At 44.1% G+C, this 16,583-nt stretch overlaps 1 protein-coding gene across 2 annotated transcripts in view; it reads left to right on the top strand.

Moving 5' to 3' along the window:
* The window catches only part of LOC117363650 (putative tetratricopeptide repeat protein 41), a 201,004-nt gene that overhangs the window by 37,184 nt on the left and 147,237 nt on the right, over positions 1 to 16,583 (top strand). The window lies entirely within an intron of this gene.

Genomic DNA, 16,583 nt, shown 5'->3' with positions numbered 1-16,583 from the left:
TTAAGCCACCTCTGTGCAGCTCTACTAGGCTTTCCTATGCCAGGTTGCCAGGTGCTGATGTTCTGGAGGCAGATATGTAAAGTTGTTATTATGATTTTTATGGGGGTGGGGGGTCAGTGATCACTGAGGTTGTGTGTGGGGGTCTTTACTTTGTGTCTGCAGTGCTTATCTGGTCACTTTGGCTACCTTTTTGTGACTTAGACCTGGTTTTAGATGGCCTAAGTCACAACGTCCAGGTTCTGTCTAGGCAGTGTTGTAAAACTTTCGGTTCTACATGCAGTACGACTAAGTCTAGGACGGCCCATATCCCACCCAAATCCCGCCCTCAACACTCCTCCTGACACGCCCCTTTTAGCTCTGGTTGTTCAGCAGCACTGTGACGGCCTAGGTCGTTTTTAAATACGTCTAAAACTCGGTTCGATTATCTGCACTTGGACGACTTGTCTTTTAGATCGTCCAAGTGCCGATTTAGGCCGATTTTTAGACTTTTTTCTGTTTCGATTATGAGCCCCATAGAGCATAGTTTGATAGTAAGCACAAAGAAATTAACTTTAAAATATAGGAGAACCTTTTTGGTAGCCTAAGTGAAGAAACCTTGGAATAGTGTAGTCTATTAGAATGAACTGAGGCCTATTCTTGGCATAAGGGTGTAGCTTTGAGAAATGCCCCAGGAAAATTTTGCTCACAAATTTGCACTTGCTGATTGGTGCGCAAAATTTTTTAGATTAAAAACATGCCTATTTTTGTATCTTTAAAACAGTGGTCTCAAACTGGCGGCCTGGGGGGCCACATGTGGCCCACCAGGTACTATTTTGAGGTACTGTTTATCATAACCACAAAAGTAAACTAAAACAGTTTCTTGGTCGTATGTCTCTTTAGCTATAAATGACAATATTTTTATTAAGACTTAGCCAAAAGAAAAGATTTATAGACTATAAAGAGTTTTTCCTCATGCAAAATTGTCATTTCTTTAATAAGACATTAACTATTTTTTTCTGTGGCCCTCCAAGTACCTACAAATCCAAAATGTGGCCCTGCAAAGGGTTTGAGTTTGAGACCACTGCTTTAAAAGTATGTGCATAAATGCAAAGCTTACTTTAAACATGCCCTTGGGCATGCCTTTTCAGTGAATACTGTTACCTGCATAGAGGCTGCAAACATGTAACTTTGTTTGCATATAGGGCTGGAAATTTTATAAATGCTGATTTTAGCAAGTAAAGCACTGCTTACTTGTGGAAATGGCTTTGAAAATTACTCACCCAATACATTTTTATGCCTACATTTGTGAGGAATATATTTATGGACTCTTTGTTGTATGTGTATTCCATTGAAATGTGGTGGTCACCCTTTTGCTAAAGTGTGTGAAGCAGTTTACAGGCTAATTAGTATGCGCTTTTACCACACAAGCACGGTAACTTACTACAGTAGCATAACATCATGTACTAATATGCTTATAAACTGTATGCTGTGCTATGGGGTAAGAACTGGAAGATTTAGGAGTGTAGACTGTACTTAAGGGATGGTAGCTTAACATGTTAGCTGTTACCACAGCAGATAATGCTGCCTACCAATCTGCATTTAAACAGTTAATGCAGAAAGAGAATGACATGGTGACAAAATTCATCACTGTTCCTGTCCCCTTGGATAACCACGAGAAACCATCTCCATGTCATTCTTTAAGGAGAAAAGGAAGAATCGGAGTATGAATGGGCACAACCACAGATCCTCAAGCCTTGCATTGAAGAATGCTGGTGTAGAAGGACTGAGATTGAGATAGACGCTAAATAATGACATGGGATGGTTTCCAGCGGTTATCTTCTGGGACGGGAGCAGTGATGAATTTTCTCTTGTGTCTTGCAATTACTGTGTAGTAAAATGGGCCCCTGGATTTCATTGTCTAACAAAAAAGAAATCATATTTTGCCATGTAATACTTATGTTTAGAGTAGAGCTAAATAAATCTCAGGTTCTAGGTCACTATGGCATCTAGAACTTATACCCTCAACCAAGGATTTCATGCTCCTGAACAAGGTTTTGTCTAAGCCAGAGAAGCAGATGTGGAAATCGTGATGTCTTTTGAGCAGTAATTGTGTTGACCTGGGCATCCCTGAGCTGGGGGACAGTGAGTGATTTCTGAAAAATTATAACAAAAATTCAAGTGCAATATGTCTAGTGGTCCTGAACCATAGGATCTTGTATCTGAACCAGCAAGTTGCTTGTGGAAAACTGTCAATCGTGTTTTCAACTCTTCTCCTTCTCGGGGAGCTGCTCCTACCCTCTCCGTTTGTTTCCTGCAAGCAAGATGCTTAGATGAGTTTCTGATCTGCTCTGTGATTTTTTTTTTTTTAATTTATTTTTTTAGGTATTTTTTCTCTGAATTGGTTTGGAGGCTCTGTGCCCACAGGTTTCTACTTTATAGGACCTCTGCCTGAGAGAATATGCAGATTCGTGCAGTGGAAGTCTGCTGCTAGCAGGATCAGCCCTTCGGAGACACCTAGCTGGTATTTTTTATAGTTCGGTGGCTATCCCCTGTGTAGCTGCTTGCATCCCTGATTTAGTCAGGAGTTTGAGCGCAAGCTGTTTGGACTCCTTCTCGGCTTGGCTGAAATTTAATACTGGGTCTCATGATGAGGTTCTCCGGGGATTGAAGCTCGGTCCGACCTTAGTCCGACTGGCAGCCCAAAGACTAAGTTCATCCAGAAAATCTGTGAAGCAGATCTCTTTTCCATTTGTTCCAGGTGAATTCCTGTGCTGAAAAAGGCAGGCAACATATGGCGCAGTGAGTAAGGTTATTATAACCTATGGGGAAAATTTTTTTTTTTGGGGGGGGAGAGAGGGGAGGTCTTCAAAAGTTGATTTTGAAGGTTTCTGCAACCAGATCCTAGATCCCCCCTCTTCTAAAACCCCTTTCAATTACTTCTACTCTAGATTATGTACATGTGGTGATTTTCTCTTCCCGTGAACTGTCTTGCAGAGAGGAAATACAACTTTGAGCACCTCCCCTATAGAGGCAGAGCCCAGTCCATAGTTCAGTTTTTTTCTCTGTCTGGGAAAGGACTCTGGCCCGTTTCAGCTGGTCTGCAGCTCTGCAGAGCAATCCTTTGGGTGGACCTGGAGAACCATCCTGCTGTGTGTTCTTCTGACCTCAGAGACTATTCCTTTGGGAGCCAGCTCACCTGAGTTTCTCAGTGGCTTAAGCGCAGGCTGTGGGCACCCTGAGTAAGAGCCCTCAGGGTATCAGGGTGCCAGTTGCATGTTACCCATCCCTGTCACATCATCAGGTCCCTGGGGGGGAGGTCAGTCCATCCAGCTTGCAGCCCGAAGATTCTGTGGTCTGGAGGAGTCGCAGGAAGAATTTGAGGCAGAAAAGTCCTTTTCCTCCTTACAGCTGCATTGAAAGAGCTGCAGGCACCAACAGAAAACTGAGTAAACCCACATTTGTTCCTATGGAAGAATTGGGGTAGGTGAGGATATCCCAATTTTGAGGGTTTCTGGGGTTAGAGTTCAGGTCCCCCATCTCCAAAACCCATGTTTCTGTGTTTTTACACTTTTGAAAAAGTCTCTACAGGATGTTTTTGGTGCGATTTTCTTGGTGATGGCCATCTTGGATTTCAAACAGTCTTTTTTTCCAAAACCTCTATCTGCCTAAAAATCCAATTTTGCTCCCAGTCAACTTGGATGGACTCCTCAGGGGGTGAGGATGCAAATTCTTATTGAACATGCACTGAGTTACTGGCATAAGAGTTTATGTACCGCATGCTGTAACACACACGAGGGAGGGGCAGGAGCCTTGTTCTTAGCCTCATCCTTGTCCTCCAGGACTGGTAAACCACTATGGGACTGGGAGATTGGTAAAAAATATCGCCCGGGAACTTTTTTTCACATTGATCTGAAGCGGAGGGGCGAGGTGTCTGTGAATGCCCAGCCTGAGGACTTGCAGGCTTCTTTTACTTCCCATGCACCAGACTTCTCCCCAGAATTTGTTAATCTTATGTGAAGAGCCTTTCTGACAGATCCAGGTCAGGGGGTGCAGCCTACAGGTGTGCAGCCTTTTGCCCAGGGAGCGTCTTCTACGATATATGCTTTTCATATAAGCAAGCTGGTCTCTGGCTCCAGTGACCATTTGGATCACGACGGATCAGATGGCATGTCGGATTGCATGCCACTTTTGTCCCAGGATTCTAATTCTGTCCTGGATAATTCTATTCCCTATTTGGGCCTGGCAGCTGCGAGGTTTCTCTAGCTCCCGACCAGGGAGACTATCCTCATGTTTGCCTTTCCAGTTCGGTCTCTGTCTACCACTTTATTTCCAGTGCGGTGTGGAGTTGAAACTGAAACCACAGCCCTCTACTGCCAAATGCATGGTCATGAGTGGCATTAACAACCAGACCTCTTTCTTTCTGGCTTATCCAAATATTGCTGCTCTGGACACGGAACAGTGGGAGGCCCCAGAGGGATCCTTGCGGGTTGCTAATGCCATGACTAAACTTTATCCCATGATGCCTGAGTTCAAGCAACTCATTGCTTAGCCCAGGGGTAGGCAATTCCCATCCTCCAGAGCCACAGGCAGGTCAGGTTTTCAGGCTATCTACAATAAATATGCATGAGATAGATTTGCATCTCAAGGAGGCAGTGCAAACAGATTCATCTCATACATATTCATTTTTGAGATCCTGAAAACCTGACCTGCCTGTGGCACTCGAGGACTTTCATTGTCTACCTCTGGCATAGCCGAAGGTGGATTCGGCTGTTGCTCAGGTCATCATGCTGAAGAATGCGCAGAACCACAGGTGGTCTTAGTGAAGGGATACTTTTCATGTGTCTTGTAGTTTTTCTTTCAACTGTGTTTGAAGCTGTAAAAACCAGACCCTGTTTGTTTTTCCTTCTCTTGCTGATATACTTCAAGGCCATTTTATGTTTGAGAGATGTGTTTTCTTATCTTGTTGTGAAGTGAATTCAATTGTCTTTCGTAGCTGTATTTGTAAGAAGCCTTAGATAAGAAAAGTCTCTGCTAAGCAGAGCCCCCTTTAAACTTTGGCCTTTAGATAGTAAGATGCTTGTTATTTCTTTAAAGTTTCATGTGATCTGTGTTCATATATGGTTTGTATTTACGTCATATGCTGACAACACTGAACCATGTAAAATGATATAAAAAGGGTTGTAAAACTGACAATAAACTGGACATGTTTGGGAGATAATAGGCGTCTGTTATCTCTAAGATATTGTCCCCAGATGCATCTGACTTACCAATGACAGAGTGTGTGAGGCAGTAATTGGAACCTAATCCCTTTCACTTAGTGCTTAAGAAACAGTTTGAAGCTCTGGCTCTGAGGATCAGGGCTGCTGCCGCCTCTTCTTTTGCTGCTAGAGCCTGCCATACCAGGCTGCGCCGGACCCTTTTGGTGGAGGAGGACACCTGTCCTCATCTCATACAGGAAGGTATAGATTAAGTGATTGATGCTTTCTATGACCTTATCATCAAAGTCATGAGCAAGGTGTGTGCTTATGCAGTCTCGGCTCACAGAATGCTTTGGATTCGGCAGTGGGCGGGCAACTTGGCATCCAAGGCTACTTTGAACAGATTGCCCTTTAAGGATCAGATGCTTTTTAGTAAGGGCTTTGATGATCTTATGACCAGTGTGGCAGATCAGCGCCCTAAATCTTTTCCAGAGAACAGGCCTCACCGGCCTCCTAGTGGGAGCAGAGGTACTTTTTGTCCCTCCTGCCACTCTTGACAAAACTACCAGGGTTCCTCAGTTCAGAGGCCCATCTAAGGTTACCGCAGCATTTCAGCTCCTCCAGGCGCCAGCAGCCTGTTGGGTTCTGCCTCAACCCATCCTCTAAAAAGATACAATGATGCCAGGCTGCTGACCCCACTCCCACATATTGGGGACAGTTGCCGGCATTTTGGGGGGAGTGAGAGAAAATCTCCTTAGACCAATGTGTGCTGGATAGCATCAGAGAGGATCACAAGATAGTTTTATCACCCTCCCATGGTTCTGTTCCTCGACTCTTCTGCCAGACGGCCAGAAAAGAAGATCAGGGTTCGAGCCACTCTCCAGAGACTTTTTTAGACATTCTGTCCATAGAATCTGTTCCCGACTCCATCTCAGGCTCAGGCAGATACTCCAGATTCTTCCTCATACCAAAGAAAGGCACAGAGGCTTGGAAACCCATTTTGGATCTCAATGCAGTGAATGTGTTTCTGAGAGTCCATGTTTCTACATAGAGACAGTGCAGTCATCACAGCCATGGCTCCAGGAGAGTTTCTAGCCTCCCTGGACCTCACAGAAGCGTATCTGCATATTCCCATCTTTCTGGACCACAGAAAATAGTTCCATGTACTTCAGCATTATTTCCAGTTTGTGGCTTTCCTGTTCGAAGTGGCAAAATCCCCCCACACTTTCACCAAAGTCGTGGTGGCAGCCCACCTCCGGCGCATGGGTATTCAGGTTCATACCTATCTGGATGACTGGCTAATCAGGGCCCCGTCTAGACAGAAGTGCAAGGTGGCGGTGCATCAAGTAGTGGATTAGTTCCCGCGTTTGGGCTGGATCAGTGGCGTACCAAAGGGGGGGGGCGGTCCGCCCCGGGTGCACGCCCCAAGGGGGTGCACAGCCGGCCACCCTCCCTATTCTGCCACTGCTGTCTCACCACCGCATCCCGGCACCGGCTCCCCCGCAGAGTCACTCTTTAACCCGGCCGGCTGGCAACTGCGTGGTAGGTGGAGACAAAAGGTGAGGCGGGCTGGTGGGCGGGGAAAAAGTGCAGGGCCCACAAGACTTCACCTCCGGCGTCAATTCTAACGTCGGAGGGTAAGTTCTGGGCCAGCCAATCGCTGTCTGGCTGGCCAGCAACTTCCTCCCCGTTAGAACTGACCCCGGAAGTGAAGACTTTTGTGGGCCCGACACTTGTATGTGCCGGGCCTGGCTCGGGGAAGAAGCAGGGAGAAATCGGCTGCTGGCTTGGGGGTGAGGGTAGGGAAAGAATTGTGGAAGTGGAGAAATTGGCATGATGGCTTTGTGGGGGCTAGAGGGAGAGGGGAAGAAAGGCAGAAATAAAGAGGGGGTCAGGGGGAGAGAGAAAGAAAGGCAGAAAGAAAGAGGGGGGCCAGGGGGAGAGAGTAAGAAAGGCAGAAATAAAGAGAGGCGCCAGGGGGAGAGAGAAAGAAAGAGGGGGGGCCAGGAGGAGAAAGAAGAAGGACCAGAGACTCATGAAATCACCAGACAAAAAGGTAGGAAAAATGATTTTATTTTCAATTTAGTGATCAAAATGTGTCCGTTTTGAGAATTTATATCTGCTGTCTATATTTTGCACTATGGCCCCCTTTTACTAAACCGCAATAGCGGTTTTTAGCGCAGGGAGCCTTTGAGTGTCGAGAGCAGCGCGGGGCATTCAGCACAGTTCCCTGCACTAAAAACCACTATCGCGGTTTAGTAAAAAGGGCGGGGGTATTGTCTATTTTTGTATAGTTGTTACTGAGGTGACATTGCATAGAGTCATCTGCCTTGACCTCTTTGAAACACCCCCCAAATATAAATGATAATTAACATTTTCTCTGCGTACAGTGTGCTTTGTGTTTTTTTTAAATTTTACTGTTGGTAAATCATTTTGACTTGGTCATTTTAAAAGTAGCTCGCAAGCCCAAAAAGTGTGGGCATCCCTTCTGTAAACAGTGGTGTCCATCCCAGCTTGTGCTCCCTCCGGTAGTTGTTTCACTTCTGGCTGGCTCCCCTGCTCAAAGCTGCGGGTGTCAGCTCCTCACGCAAGCTGCCGCTGCGTCGGAAGCATTCCCTCTGACGTCACGATGTCAGAGAAAAGGCTTCCAACACAGCCGCGGATCGTGTGAGCTGCTTTGAGCAGGGGAACTGGCCAGACATGCTGGGAAGGGGGAGAAAAAATGCTGCACAGGGAAGGGGGAGGGAGAAATGCTGCTGCTGCACAGGGAAGGGGGAGAAATGCTACTGCTGCACGGGGAAGGGGGTGAGAGAAATACTGCTGCACCCAATTGGGGAGAGAGAGGGAAGAAAGGAGAAGGAAGACAAGGGAGAGAAACCAGAGATGCCAAGTCCATAGGAGGGATGGAAAGGAAAGAAGATACCAGACCATGGAGGGGGAGGAAGAGATGCCATGGCATGGGGGGAGGGAAGGGAAGGAGATAGAGATACCACACCATGGTGTGGAGTAGGAAGGAAGGAAGGAAAGGAGAAGAGAAAGAGAGAGATGCAAAGCATAGGGAAGGGGGTAGAGACAGAAAAATGGAGAGGGGGTGAAGCTGAAATGAAATCATGTGCAAAGGAGAGAAGGGACCCCGGATATACAGTTTATTGAAGGGACATAGAAAGAGGGAAGATGCCATATGGAAGAGAGAAAGGGTGGACAGTAGATGGAAGGGGCAGAGAGAGTGTGGGCAGTAGATGGAAGGGGTAGAGAGAGAGGTCAGAAGCTGGGTGGAAGGGGCAAAGAGAGGGCAGATGTTGCATGGAAGGGAGAGAGGATAAGCGCTGTATAGAAAGAAGAGAGCAAAGAGAAGATGATTAAAGCAGAAATGACAAAAGGTAGAAAGATTTTTTTGTTGTTGCTTTACTTAGAATCAAGTAGTATTGTAACTGTACTGATAAAAGTTTATGAATAGGAAATGGAAATAAGGCAATTTTTTTGACTCCACCCCTTTCCTCAGGACAGAATAGCATAACAGCAATATACTGTACTGTTCTGAAGAAAGATTTGGCCTCTGAAAGCTAATTGAAAAATGGATTAGTTCAATAAAATAGTATTTTCTTATTTCTCATTATTTGTTTTATTTGTTAATTTGTAAAGTGGTGATTGTTATGTATCAGTTTTTTCAAATTTACATCTACTGTCTTTATATTTTGCACAGTATTAGGGGACATGTGTCACTGTTTTTGTGGTGTTGTGGTGTTGCATTGTATGCAGTGTCTGGTTTCTTGGCGGTTCAGTTTAACTTTTGTCTACATATTTCTATTTTTAGCTTGTGATTATTCCATATTGGGCAAGGGTGTATCTCTGTTCTGTGTGTATGAAAAGGACATAGTTTTCAGTTGGCATTGACTGCAGGATCAATTGACTGTGCGGGATCTGGCTTGTTTAGTTTTACCATGTATGTGTTGGTGTTCTAGTGCTCACTGTAGTGTTTAAGATGCTGCCTTTTCCTAGGTACACTCTTGTTGTGCGATATGTGGATTGTTACTAAAAATCATATTTTTGATATAGATGGTGGGGGTGTCAAAAAAATGATGGGCCCCGGGTATCACATATGCTAGGTACGCCACTGGGCTGGATCGTCAGCTTCAGAAAGAGACATCTGGAACCCACCCAGAGGCTAGAGTACCTGGCCATTCTTTTTAACATGGCTTGTATCTGAGTGTTTCTTCCTGAGCCAAGTAAATGGAAACTCCCAGAGCCAGATCTAGTCTCTATTGGAAATGCAATCACCGACTACTTGGCATTACCTTCAGGTACTGGGCTGCATGGCAGCCACGCTAGAGGTTGTCCCCTGGGATAGAGCCCATATGCAGTCTCTACAGGACTCTCTTGTGTTCTGGTGGTCTCTGCAGACACATCTTTTTCAGCTGAAACTTCCTTGGACCAGGTCTGCAGGGCTTAGCCTCCACTGGTGGCTTCAGGATGCGCCCTTTTTGAAGGGATGCCTCTTTGAATCTCAGAATGGATGACTCTCATGGCCGATGCCAGCCTCTTTGGCAGGGGAGCTCATTGTGGGGATCACTTGGTTCAGGGCCAGTGGACTCCCCATCAAAAGAAGTGGTCCAAAAATTGTCTGGCGCTCAGAGCCATTCATCTAGCCCTGCAGCCTCTGGACAGTGTCCTAGAAAGAAAAGCCATAAGAGTATTATCCCAGGACAAGCAGGAAGCCTATTCTCACATGTAGGTGACGTCATCCATGGAACCCAGATGCGAACAGCCTCGCAAGCAGACTTGCTTGGAGAAACATGTGCGAGTGCCTTCCCGTCCAGCACAGGGCGAGTCTCCTCAGTTCTGTTTTCCGCGGAGCCGAGAAGTCTGACTTTGACTTTCTTCGTGAAACTTCGTTGCTTTGTGCCTTCTCTTCACCGCGGTTTGTGTTAGTTATTTCGTGAATCGCTGTGTTAATTTCTTTATTTTCTGTTTTAAAAAAAGAGACACTTATTTTTTCTTTGTCAACTGATTGGCGGGGCAGGTCGCTTGCCCGCAGCCTGCAGGCTTCGACTTCACAAGGGCTATCTTCCCTTCTATGTCCCGGCCAGTAATGGGCTTCAAGAAGTGTAGCCAGTGCCAGCGTGCGATTTCCCTCACGGACCCACACCACTGGTGTCTTAAGTGTCTCAGACCTAACCATAGTCTGAAGTCGTGCCCGCGCTGTGCTACTCTTCAACCTCGAAACCCTTAAACGTTGTCGGGTTCAAGTGGAAAAGCTGTTCTGGATGGACTCTTCAGGTACACCTTCGACCTCGGGTCCTGACTTCAACCGGGGGTCCTCCTGCTTCCACGACTCCAACCTCGAATCTCATCAGACCTTCCTCATTTGGATCGTCTTTGGCCTCGAGTACATCTGTTTTATTTTCCCCTGAGCTTCCCTCAGGTTAGATACCTAAGCAGAAGGTTCCTGCGGTATTCCTCAAGCTCTCCAAGCAACAGTCCAAGCCAAAGCATGCTTCTACTGCCACCTCGGAGCCTATAGCCTCAGCAAGTGGTCCAGTTTCAGACTCGGATCCACAATTGCAGGCTTCTCTCCAGACCATGTTAGAGCAGAAATTTGTTCAGTTACTGACCAAATACATTCCTGCCTCGACTCTGTTTCCTGCAGTCCAGCCTGGACAATGTTTAACATATTTGTTAAAATTTCAGAGAACAGATTTATTCTTTGGGAAATTTCCCATACCCTTGTTTCACATCTGTCCTAGAAAAGGTACTTGCCTGCTTTGGAACTAACTGTAGGGGGCAGCAGAGCTCTCTGTGAAGTAGGAGGTTATTCAGAAAAAATCCAGTAGATTCCTTCTGCAAGGCTCGTGAGCACTGGGATATAACCTGCTTGTCCAGAATGACATACCTATCTATTAGAAAAGATATTAGCAAGGTAAGAATCTAATCTCTCTTTATAAAAATGATATACACTAAGTATTCTCTAGGGAGCAATCCATTGCTATCACCAGCAATGGGCACATTCAAATTTAGCAAACCTTCACTACTCTCAGCCAACGTCATTTACATGAGCGTTTTTTGGAGAATGACTCGCTTTCTTAAATCGCTACTATAACGGCTGCGATAGTGGTCCGTCAGTTTTTAACACAAATTTTTGAGAATCTAGCCCTGAGTTTTAATTGATCTTTCTTCTGTTTCACAACCAATTAAGCAGAAACAAGTGCAGCACTCTCTCTGATATATTGATATGTATTTCATTTTGTAAATATGCAGTTTGATGTAACCTCTGTTAAAAGTTGCATCATAACTTCATGTTTGTAGCAGATATGGGCTGCTGTGAATAGCTTGCAATTAAGTTACTTTCATCATAGGAAAGGAAAAGCCAAATTTGAGCCTTGAAAAAAAAGATACATAAACGATTTGTAAGTTGGTTTATAACTAGTACATCTTGTACCAAAGATTTAATTCCTTGCAACTTGAAGAGGAAACTTGAAAGGAAAACATTTCATAGAAAAAAAACATGCAAGCAAAAAACTGGGGGACTTTTGCCTAATTCAAATTAAGGTCCCCTTTTATGAAGCCTCATTAGGCTTTTTTATCACTGGCCACGGCTGTATTAGCTCCAATGCTCATAGGAATTCTATGAGTATTGGAGCTTTTACCACCACAGCCAGTGATTTTTTATTTTTATTTTTAAAAGAAGCCTAAACGCGGCTTCATAAAACGGGGGAGTGGGTAAATTCCTTAATTTTTTTTTTAAATTTATTTATTCAATTTTTTATACCATTCTTCCAAGGGAGCTCAGAACGGTTTACATGAATTTATTTAGGTACTCAAGCATTTTTCCCTGTCTGTCCCTGTGGGCTCACAATCTAATGTACCTGGAGCAACGGGGGGATTAAGTGACTTGCCCAGAGTCACAAGGAGCAGCGTGGGTTTGAACCCACAACCTCAGGGTGCTGAGGCTGTAGCTTTAACCACTGTGCTACACTTTCCCCCTAAAATAGACATCACACAAATGTGCAAATGTTTTTCTGTAGGGGGAGATTTTGCTTATGCATTTTTTTCAGTGAAATGTAGTTATGTTATGCCGGTATTTGTATTCTGCCTATAGTTTGTCAGTTCTAGGATAGATTCCACAGAATAAGAACTGAATTAATTCATCCAGGAATTACAAAGCATTATAACAACTACATAAGAACATAAGAATAGCCTTACTGGGTCAGACCAATGGTCCATCTAGCCCAGTAGCCCGTTCTCACAGTGGCCAATCCAGGTCACTAATACCTGGCCAAAATCCAAGGAGTAGCAATATTCCATACTACCGATACAAAGCATGCAGTGGCTTTCCCCATGTCTTTCTCAATAACAGACTATGGACTTTTCCTCCAGGAACTTGTCCAAACCTTTCTTAAAATCAGCTACGCTATCCACTCTTACCAGTTAGTTTCTCTGAGGACAAGTAGGCATTATATGTGGGTGACATCATCCACAAAACCAGTACGGACACATACCAAGTGCACTGTCACTTTAATTTATTTTTTTTTTCAAATATCTTTATTAATTTTAGAATTATGTAGTACAGGTAGAAAATAAACAGTAAGATAGCAGGTAACGTGAAAAAAGCCAAGATATACATATTGCTCTTGCAGTCAATGTTTGAGGAATATTAATATACATTGTACATTCTATAAAATGTAAGGTCTCCAAAACATATAGATATACAGAAAAGTGGGGATCATGAGTCAAGGCAAAAATTATCTAGAAGAGCCCGGGTTTTACAGAAGTTAGAGTAAGACTTGGGTCCCCTTTTATTAAACCGCGCTAGCAGTTTGTAGCGCAGGGAGCCGCGCTGAATTCCCTGCACTGCTCCTGATGCTCATAGTTCTATGAGCATCGGGAGCAGCACACAGCACTCAGCGTGGCTCCTGGCACTAAAACACGCTACCGCGGTTTAATAAAAGGGGGCCTTGTTTTTCATAGAGGTAATTTATTCCTACTGTCTTATTGTGCATAAATAGTTCCACCATTCCATATAATTGAGCTGCATATTATCTTTTCAATGGCATACAATCAGATGAGAAGCCAGAGCTAACATGATATTAAATACTTGTGTTTTTTAAGGCAGTGCCCGTATTGGACATGTGCCGGTACCTTCCAACCCGGTACCTTCCAACCTTCCATCATCTTGTGGGACCTGCAGTTCTTTGATTTCCATGTTGTCAAGAAGCTGTGTCTTCAGTCTTCTCAGCACCTTAAACTTTTTTGATTTTTGATGCCTTCCTGTCATTGTTTTTCTTCATTTTTGTATTTTGTATTTTTACCAACTTCCTTTGTCTCCACCTAGGTCCGGAGAATCAAACATTTTGTGGTTCTTTTCTATTCGAGCTCTCCGGATCTCTTTGCGAGAGGAGGAGATAGTAGATGGTGTGGGTGGACAGACTGGATGGACCATTTAACTTTTATCTGATCTCGAGTAAATAATGATCAGTCCATATCAATGGGTACTAGAAAGTTCCAGTCAGTGAAACGTTTGAGGAAAATGATATTATAAAAGTAAAAATGTCAAGCTAACATTTTGGATGACTAGTTGATCAAGTTGATGAGCCCTTTGATGTTGCGGCAACCACTTTCCCCCTCTATGTACAAATCGGTACCAAGCTGTTTTAAGAAATGCTCTTGATGCAAAAGGTCAAACTCAGGCTCTGATCCGCATAATTGGTGCATCTAGTGCCTGGGTCCTGACCATCAGGACATTCACTTTGTCCTCTGTTCCTGTATGCAAGAGGTCACTGAAGGCCCACAAACTTCAGTTCAAAAAACATTTGATACCTCCAGTGGTGTAGTAAGGGGGGAGGGGGTGGTCTGCCCTGGGTATGGTCTTGATAAGGGCGCCAGTACCCATCTTCCTCTATGTCCTCCCGCTCCTTCCCGTCTCTCCCCCTCCTCCCTCCGCCATATGCATGTTCCCCTTCCCTCATACCTTTTTAGTTTTCCCTACATGAGCAGTATTATGAACTTGTTGCCCACATTGGTGTCGCCTCTCTCTGACGTCACCTCCGGGCCCCATGCCTAGGAAAAAGATCAGAGACCTTCATCCAATTCTAGACCTTAATGGGACTCAACAAATACTCAAGGAAGCTTACAATCATACTTCTTGTGAGTAGGTAATATGCATATATCTTCACTTTCGCGTTGGATCTCGTCAATTCCAGTACAAAGTCCTTTCATCTAGCATCAGCTCCCAAGGGTTTACACAAAATACCTTTTGGTAATCATGACAGCCGTTCGCTCATGGGGCTTTTACATATTTCTCTATTTGGATGACTGGTTAATCAAAGCTTAACATAAGAATAGCCTTACTGGGTCAGACCAATGGTCCATCAAGCCCAGTAACCCATTCTCACAGTGACCAATCCAGGTCACTAGTACCTGGCAAAAACCCAAAGAGTAACAACATTCCATGATACCGATACAGGGCAAGCAGTGGCTTGCCCCATGTCTTTCTCAATAACAGATTATGGACTTTTCCTCCAGGAAATTGTCCATGCCCTTCTTAAAACAAGTTACACTATCCAAACCTTCTTAAAACAAGCTTCACTATCCACTCTTACCACAACCTATGGCAATGTGTTCCAGAGCTTAACTATTCTGAGTGAAAAAATATTTCCTCCTATTGGTTTTAAAAGTATTTACCTGTAACTTCATCAAGTGTCTATGTAATTTTTGACAAGAGTGAAAAATCAATCCACTTGTACCTGTTCTACTCCACTCAGGATCTTGTAGACTTTAATCATATCTCCCCTCAGCCATCTCTTTGCCAAGCTGAAGAACTCTAACATTTTAAGTCTTTCCTCATATGAGAGGAGTTCCAGCCCCTTTATCATCTTGGTCGCTCTTCATTGAACCTTTTCTAGTGCCGCAAAATCTTTCTTGCGATAAGGAGACCATAATTGAATGCAATACTCCAGGTGAGGTCGTACAATGGAGCGATACAGAGGCATTATAACATTCTTAGTCTTGTTAACCATCCCTTTTTTAATAATTCCTAGCATCTTGTTTGCTTTTTTGGCCACAGCCACCACACATTGGATGGAAGGTTTCATCGTATTGTCTACGATGACACCCAGATCCTTTTCTTGGGCGCTAACCCCCAAGGTGGACCCTAGCATTCGGTACCTGTAATTTGTTTTATTCTTCCCAATATGCATCACTTTGCATTTGTACACATTAAATTTCATCTGCCATTTGTACACCCAATCTTCCAATTTTCTAAAGTGTGCCTGTAATTTTTCACAGTCCGCATGGGTTTTAACAACTTTGAACAGTTTAGTGTCATCTGCAAATTTAATCACCTCGTCGTTCCAATTTCCATATTGTTTATAAATAAGTTCAGATCCCTGTGGCACTTCACTGTTTACTCTCCTCCATTGAGAAAAATGCCCATTTAATCCTACCCTCTGTTTTCTATCCGATAACCAATTCCTAATCCACAGCTGAACTTTGCCACATATCCCATGACTTTAATATTCTCAGGAGCCTCTCATGAGGAACTTTGTCAAAAGCTTTCTGAAAAATCTAGATACACTACATCAACCGGCTCACTCTTATCCACATGTTTATTTACACCTTCAAAGAAGTCAAGCAAATTGGTGAGGCAGGATCTCCCTCGGTTGAACCCATGCTGACTCTGTCTCATTAAATCATGTTTGTCTGCATGTTTCTCAATTTTATTTTTTATAATTGTTTCCACCATTTTGCCTGGCACTGAAGTCAGGCTTACCAGTCTGTAATTTCCCAGATCTCCCCCTGGAGCCCTTTTAAAAAATCAGTGTAACATTGGCTACCCTCCATCATCGCTACTAGCTCAGCATGCCATCAAATCAACAATTTGTCTACTGGAACTGCTAGGATTTGCAGAGAACTACCAAAAATCATATCTTCAACTGACCCAGATGTTGGAGTTTATAGGAGCTGTCTTAGACATTTGATTTCCAAGTTTTATTTGGGTTTGATATATTATATTTTGAGCTTTTCTACTTCAGCATAGAGTCAGCCATCTCATTAAGCTGTGCCAGACAATTTCCTCATTACCATGTGTAATAGCACATCAAATGCTACATGGCCTCTATAGTCCACGTCACTCTTTTGGCATATCTCCAATGGCCCAAAAATGGAGATCTTGTCTTATATTTGGGTCAAGCAGGTAGCCGCCACTTCAGTACTCCTGTTTTAATGATGAGTAATGCTCTCTTAAACTTTCACCAATACCTGATGAATGCCGCTACCCTCCCGCATGCTAGCCTTTCACCACCGATGCTGCTTTTTGAAGAACTCCCATCGCCGATGCTGCTTCCATCACCATGCAGCTTTCTGAAGGTCCCCCTACCTCCGATGCTGATTTTTGAAGACTCTCCTGATGCT

This window comes from Geotrypetes seraphini, chromosome 7 (assembly GCF_902459505.1).
Source record: "Geotrypetes seraphini chromosome 7, aGeoSer1.1, whole genome shotgun sequence".
Lineage (NCBI taxonomy): Eukaryota > Metazoa > Chordata > Amphibia > Gymnophiona > Dermophiidae > Geotrypetes > Geotrypetes seraphini.
This window is presented reverse-complemented; position numbering and strand designations above follow the sequence as displayed.